This window comes from Lasioglossum baleicum, unplaced genomic scaffold (genome assembly GCF_051020765.1).
Source record: "Lasioglossum baleicum unplaced genomic scaffold, iyLasBale1 scaffold0219, whole genome shotgun sequence".
NCBI classification, from domain to species: domain Eukaryota; kingdom Metazoa; phylum Arthropoda; class Insecta; order Hymenoptera; family Halictidae; genus Lasioglossum; species Lasioglossum baleicum.
This window is the reverse complement of record NW_027469279.1, coordinates 106,794-115,391: the sequence shown is the minus strand read 5'-3', so window position 1 is coordinate 115,391 and position 8,598 is coordinate 106,794. Positions and strand designations below refer to the sequence as shown.

Here is an 8,598-nt window from a genome sequence, read left to right as displayed (position 1 = left end):
TTTTAAATCGTTTAGGTGATTGTCCTTCATTAACATTAATTTCTATAATAATAATATATTAATAATATTTGGTAGATGAAATTTATTACTATATAAATTTAATGATTTAATAATAATTTTATTTATTATAATAATTTATACTAAAAGAGCACAAATTCCATTTTGAACATGATTACCAATTGCTATAACAGCTCCATCAACAGTTTCATCTTTAGTTCATTCTTCAATATTAGTAACAGCAGGTGTATATTTATTATTTCGACATTTAGAATTATTTGAAATGAATTATAAAAATTTTACTTTATCTATATCTAGATCAACAATATTGTATTCAGGTATGTCTGCAAATTTTCAATTAGATATGAAAAAAATTGTTGCATATTCTACTTCAAGTCAATTAAGTTTCACAATACGAATTTTATTTTCATAATTAATGGATTTAGCTTTTTCACATTTATTTATTCATGCAATATTTAAATCTTTAATATTTACATGCGTAGGAAGTTATATCCATTATTTACGTAATAATCAAACTTATAAATTTGATAATGGAATATTTTATATTTATCCAATAAGAAGATTAATTTATGTATTTTCTATATTTAGTTTAATAGGTTTTCGTTTTCTAGCTGGACTATATTCTAAAGATTTAATAATTGAATGCTATTTTATTTCAAAAATAAATTTTTTTAGAAATTTAAATGTAATTATTAGAACATTATCAAATATTCTATATCCTTTTCGAATTATAATAATTTTATTAAATAAAAATTTAAATTTAAATTTAATTCTTATTAACGAAGATAATTTAATAAATTTTTGTATATTAATTATAATAATTTTTAGAATTTTTTAAAGTAAAATTATATTTAATTTAATGTTTATGTTAGAAACTATAATTTGAAATTCTTTTATAAAAATATTAATTTTTAAAATATTCATATTAAGATGTTTTAAAAATATAATTTTAAATAAATTGATATGTAAAAAAATATTATAATATTTTATTATAATTTTATACATTTAAATTTAATTTATAAAAAGTCTTATTTAAAATCTCTACAATATGTTTATTTATATGAAATCATACCTGAAAAAATTACTGTAGAATTAATTACAAGTAAATTTAGATTATTATTAAATAAAATAAATATCTGCTTTAATTATAAATTTATTATATTATTAATTTTTATATTTATATTATTAATATTTTTAATTAAATTATTTATTTATTAGTATATTATATATAAGATGTTTTATAAATCAAATTTTTAAGTCGAAATGAAATGTAAAATTTTTACTTTTTTATATTTATATAAGTTGTTAAATTATATATATATATAATCCAATAAATTACCTCTAATTTGCTTTCAATTAAATACATTATATGTATTCTATATAATATAAAGTATTATATAGAATTATTAATTTTTAAAAATTATTTTACTTATTATTTTATTAATTGAATGAATATATGAATATTTTAATTGATTACATTAATAAAATTGAAATAGTTTGAAGAAAATATTGATTTGAGAAATAAAAGATATATAATATAATAATATATATTTTATTTAATTGAAACCAAATTAGTGGTAATTTATTCTTAATAAATTTAGTGAATATGAATTCCAATTTTTTATGTTGTTTATATAAAATTTTAATACTTAAGTGTGGTACAGTTCAAGAATGAATCACATCAGTTGATGTAACTAATAAACGTAAAGGAAATTTTATAGGAATAACTATTCGATTATCTGTACCTAATTATCGAAATTGATTTATTGATTCATACATTAATATTGATTTGAAATATTGATCTATTAAGTCATCAATGAAATATAAAATCTTTAAAGATGAAAAATAAATAAATGACAAAATCGTTATTGGAGTAATTGTTCAAATTACCTCAATTAAATGATTTTTAATAAATATAAATTAATAAATTTGTTATTTAAAATATCAACAGATAAATACGAAGTAAAAACAATAATTATTAATACAAACATTATAATAAAATTAAGTAAATAACTGAAATTATCAGAATAAAACGAATTTGAATGTTAAAAAAAAAATATATTTCGTGTTGCTATTTTTAATAATAAAATTAAATTTTATATAATTGAATTTTAAATTCACTGCAATTTTCTGCCATATTAAAAATTTTTTAATTATTAAAATTCTACACACATTAAATGAATGATCTAATGGAGGATAATTTATTAATCTTTTTAAAGAAAATTGAAGAAATTTAAATAATAATAAACGTTTACAAATTAAACTTTATAAAGTTAAAAATAATAAAAAAATTATTCTGTTCAATGAAATAATAGAACCAATTGAAGATAATAACTTTCAACAATAATATGAATCAGGATAATCAGAATAACGTCGAGGTATTCCTATTAAAACTAAAATATGTTATATTTACTCCAATAAATATTATTAAAAATTGATAAACTAATAATTTTTTATTTAATATTAAACCAGTAATTAAAGGATATCAGTAATTAAATCTTGGAATAATAGAAAAAGATCTCCTATTGATAAAACATAATGAAAATGAGCAACAACATAATATGTATCATGTAAAGTAATATCACTAGATAAATTAGATAATATAATTCCTGTTAATCCTCCAATTGTATATCATAAAATAAAACCTAAAGATCATACAATGGAATTATTTATTTTAAATTTTGGACCATTATTGGTTGCTAATCATCTAAAAACATTAATACCAGTAGGAACAGCAATAATCATATATGCCGAAGTAAAATAAGCACGAGTATCTACATCTAATCCAATAGTAAATATATGATGAGTTCAAACAATAAAATCTAAAAATCCAATTCCTAATATTGCATAAATTTTTTCTAGATTTCCAAATACCTCATTTTTACCACATTCATTCATAATAATCTGAGAAATTAATCCAAAGCCAGGTAAAATTAAAATATAAACTTCTAGATGACCAAAAAATCAAAATAAATGTTGATATAATACAGGATCTCCTCCTACTATAGGATCAAAAAAATATGTATTAAAATTACGTTCAAATATTAATATTGTAATAGCTCCTGCTAACACAGGTAATGATAATAATAATAAAATTATTGTAAAAAAAACAGATCACGGAAATAAAGGTATTTTATTTAATTCTAATCCAAAGTTTTTTAATCATATAATTGTCGTTATTAAATTTATCTCTTCTATACGTGATGAAATACCAGACATACGTAGAGAAAAAATTTTAAATCTACAGACGGAGATGAATGAAAAACATAATTAGATAACGGAGGTTATACAGTTCAACCAGTTCCAGGTATGAAATTAAAAAATCTTTTAGTTAATAATTATAATAATGAAGGAGGTAATAATCAGAATCTAATATTATTTATTGGAGGAAATGATATATCAGGTGATCTTAATATTAAAGGAATTAATCAATTACCAAATCCTCCAATTAAAAAACGCATAACTATAAACAAAATTATTAAAAATGCATGACTTGAAACTAAAGAATTATATAATATATCATTATTTAAAAACATTCCAAGAATACATAATTCTACGCGAATTAAAAATCTTAAAGAAGAACCAATTATTCCTGATCATATAGCTAATGTAAAGAAAAGAATGATAATATCCTTACGATTTTGTGATATTAATCATTTAATTAAAATTTAAATTAAATTTATTTTTAATTTTCAAAATCAATAGATGTTAATTTAGCTTAAAATTTTTATAGTATTAAAAAATGTTAAATTTTTTAATAAATTGACAATTCATTTCATTTATCAAACATAATACTTTTTATATTTTCTAATTTTTAATTATAGCTTAAGAAAACATTAAATTGCAAATTTTAAATTATGTAAATGAAATATATTAGTTATTTAATATTTATAATATATTAAACATAAATACTATCAAAATATTAAGTATAAAAAAAAAATAATATCAAAAAATTAAACTAAAAATTATAACTAATAACAAATTCTTTAAAGTAAAAATTTATATTTATAAATAAAGATATATTAAACTTTATATAACAATATAAATAAACATTTCTAATTAGTAAAATTATAAATCTAATAAATATATTATATTCAGTAATAAATATAAAATTTTTAATCAATAATCATTTAATAATAAAGAAAAAAAATTTGTAAAATTGAATAAATTAATAAAATTAATATAAATAAAATAATTAAATTATTTTTATAATTTAGTATAAAAATATTTAAATTATTATCTATAAATTCATACTTATATAATATAAATAATAACATATAAATAATTAATATATAAAATAACATTAATAAAAATATATATTTTTCATTAATGTAATAAACAATTTATTAATATATAATTTAACATTATAATTGAACATCTATTAATTTTTTCTTATATTAATTAATTTTAATATATAAATAGATAAATATAAAATTCGAAGAATTCCAAACAAAATTATTTTATAATCTAATTTTAAAATTAAACAATAAAAATTTAAAGTAATAAATTTTATTAAAGTTGAAGATAAAGAAATACAATTCCAATTTATTAATTCATAAGATTTAATTATTAAAAATGAAAAGAAAATAATCCTAATTTTATTATGAATGTAATAAATAAAAAATAATTTAATAAATTTCTTAAATAAATTATTTCAACCAAATTTTTAAAATTTATTATAAAAATTACCAATAAAAATTCCAGAAGTAATTGATATACAAAAAATCATTAAACTTGATAAGTTACTATTAGAATTTAAATTAATTACTCTAATTCTAATAAATATTACCATCTCAAAAATAAATCACTTTGAAATAACATTTGATAATAATAAAAAAAATAAATGTAAAATAAAAATTTAATTATAAAATTTATGGATTTATTTCTTAAAATTAATTTATATAATTTATTCAAAATTAAATTATAGTTTAATTTTTAATATTATTTCAATACTTTTGTAACTAATAGTAGTAAATAAATTTACATAATTATTTTATCAAAATATTCCTTTTATCTGACATATTATTACATATATAATAAATTATTGTGAACAAATTAAATAAAAAAATATATGAAATAATAAAATAAATAATTTTATATTCATAAATAAATTGAATTTAGAACCTAAACCCTACAAAATATTAAAATTTATTTTTAATATTTATAAATTTTATATTCTTAAATAAATTAAAGTTAAAACCTATAAAATATTAAAATATATTTTTAATATTTATATGTTTCGTATCCTTGGACAAATGATATTCAAAACCTACAAAATTTATAAATTATATATTAAAATTAATTATTTATAACAATAGTAAAAAATTAAATCTATACTACTGGACTAAGGTAGTATAAAATTAATAATAATAATGTGAAATTAAATATATACTGTTGAAATAGTACAAAATTAATTATAATAATATAAAATTAATTCTATACTATTAAAATAGTATAAAATTAGTTATTTATAATAATAGTGTAAAATTAAACCTATACTACTCAACTAAAATAGTGTAAAATTAGTTATTTATAATAATATAAAGCAAAATCTATACCACACGAACAAAATGGTATAAAATTAATTATTTATAATAATATGAAATTAAATCTTTAATACTCGACTAAAATAGTATAAAATTAAACCTATAGTATTAATATAGAATAAAATTATTTATAATAATATAAAATTAAATCTATACTACTAGACTAAAATAGTATCAAATTAATTATAATAGTATAAATTGAAATCTATACTACTCGACTAAAATAATATAAAATTAATTATAATAGTATAAAGTTAAATCTATACTACTCGCCTAAAATAGTATAAAATTAATTATTTCTTATATTAATATAAAATTATTTATTAAATATAAATTTCATATAAAATATTATCTTATAATATATCGATAGATTATGAATCTATAGGCTTAATTATTTGCCTATTAATATTTAAAATTATAATGAAATTTGTCAACAATAAAAAATTTCAATCGAACAAATTTACATATTATATATACAATAAAATTAACTCACCACCATACTAGTCGAAAATATAAGTAGAGCTAATTTTACACCATAAAATCCAAAATTTTCAATATAATAAATTTTCATATTATATATGCAATAAAATTAGCTCACCACAATACTAGTCGCAAATATCAATAGAGCTAATTTTGTACGATAAAATCTAAAAAATTTCAATACAACAAATTTTCGTATAATATACGCAATAAAATTAGCTCACCACTACTAGTCGAAAATATCAATAGAACTAATTTTGTACGATAAAATCTAAAAATTTTCAATTGATCAAATCTTCATTTTATATATGCAACAAAATTAGCTCACCACTATACTAGCCGAAAATATCAATCGAGCTAATTTTGCACAAGAAATTTTCAATTTTTATTTAAAAAAATTGTATTCCTTATTAACGTGTCATCAGAATTAGTTGATTGTACGCATCTTACATTATTTTGTTAATCTTAATGTTATTTTATGCGATAGTCTGTGTACGAACCTGCACTTCCGAAACGACACGGCTAGAGATATGTTGTAGTTTGCGCTCACAAGATAGATGCGACGCTGGTATGTGGTCTCTCTTAATTCCTTAAATTCTAGGTTGTACCGTTGTATGCCTTCGCAGATTTCTATTTACTTCTACTCACTGTCATTTACTGCTTGGATATTTTGGATTCTTTTTTTCAAAAGTTTCTATTTCTTGTTTAAAAAGTTATATTTATCAGTAAAAGTGTCTTTGGTATTATGTGAGTGTTCGTTTATTATATTATATTGTTAAATTTATTTTTATTTCACGTTTCTGTATCTTGCTATTATTGCCTGCAAGCGAATCTACGGTGTAGGACGGGCAATACTTGCGAGTTCTTGGAGTTGCGTAGGACAGAACGGTCCGGCGCTACTGGACGGCCTTCGTTGATTTCATTAACTACAATACTATACCGTATGCAATCTATCGCAGTTTTATATTTATCTACACATGCTGTAATTTACTGTTATGATTTTTCGATTACTTCAAAATATCCTATCTTTAGTGAAAGTAATTGTATTTCTTAGGAAAAGGTTCTTCGAAATGTTTGAGTGTACCTCTATGACAATATTTTGTTAAATTCTTGGTTATGCTACAGGATTGTCTCTATGCGTACCTACGCTTCTGAAGCGTCACAGCTGCAGTGCAAATGTAGTAGGGTTCGTTAGATCGGGGCGACACTGCTGTGTGCTCTCTGATTATTTAACTAATCACAATACTGTACCACATGCATTCTTGCGCAGTTTTCTATTTATTTCTATACACTAAACTTTGCTATTATGATATTTACAGTTTTTCCGAAATTTTCAATTTATAGTGAAAGAAATTTAACCTTCATGTAATTGTGTCTTTATAGTTCGTCGACTGTGCGTTCAGGACATTATTTTGTAACACTTAGTGATGCTTTATATGATACTCTCTATATGTACTTACGTTGCCGGAGGAGCACGGCTGGTCTGGACTTGTCGGCGCGTACAGCAAATCGGAGCGGCATACTGGATGGTCTTCCTCAATTTCGTTAGCCATGATTTGACACGGTATGCATTTTCTCCCAAATTTTTCATTCATTTATACATTATGTTCTTTACTGTTGTGATATTTTCTATTCTTTTTCATAATTTTTAATTTTTAGATTAAAAAATTGTATTTCCTAATAAATATGGTCGTTACAAATATTTGTGTGATCGATAATGTCAATACCATGTTAAATTCCCTGATAGTTTATGTGTTTGTCAGTATACGTACCTACGCTGTCAGAGCGACAGGACTGGTGTGGTCTTGCAGGTGTGTACTGCAGATCGAAACTGGAAGTTCTTCTTTCATTTCATTAATCACAATATTGTACCGTATAAATTCTTCCACAGCTTTGTAGTTATTTATAATTGCTGTAATTTACTTTATGATATTTTCGAATTTTAAAAAAATTTGCAATTTTTAGTTTAAAAAAACTGTTTCTCGTGCTAGCAGTGCCTTTGGAATTAGTTGAGTGTACGATTATTACAATATTTTGTAAAACTTATATTTATTTTATATGATTGTCTATATACCTACTTACGCTTCCTGTGCGACACGATTGGATTGGTCTCGTAGTTGCGTTCGATGGAACGGAGCGGCGCTACTGAATGGTCTTCGATAATTTCATCCCACCTTGATATTCTAACGCATGCATTCATCCCAGTTTTCCATTTATCTATAGATTCTGTAATATGCGGTTATGATATTTTCGATTTTTTTCAAAATTTCTAATTTTTACATTTAAAAATTGTATTATTTAAGAATAGTACCTTCGAATTAGTTGAGTGTACGTTTATGACAATATTTTGTTATACTTACTGCTATGTTATATGTTCTGTATTTGTACGTTCGCTGCCCGAACGACACGACTGGCGATCTCTTTAACATTCTATTGTACCGAATACATTCTTTCGCGGTTTCGCGGTTTTACATTTATTTATAAATATTGCAATTTCCTGTTATGATAATTTCAATTTTCATCTACATTTTCAATTTGTATTTTAAAAAGTTGT

General features: G+C 20.6%; 1 pseudogene; it reads right to left on the bottom strand.

The window, feature by feature from the left end:
* Nucleotides 1–2,380: 2,380 nt before the first annotated feature.
* On the bottom strand, nucleotides 2,381–3,479 carry LOC143220134 (cytochrome c oxidase subunit 1 pseudogene; annotated as a pseudogene).
* Nucleotides 3,480–8,598: the final 5,119 nt, after the last annotated feature.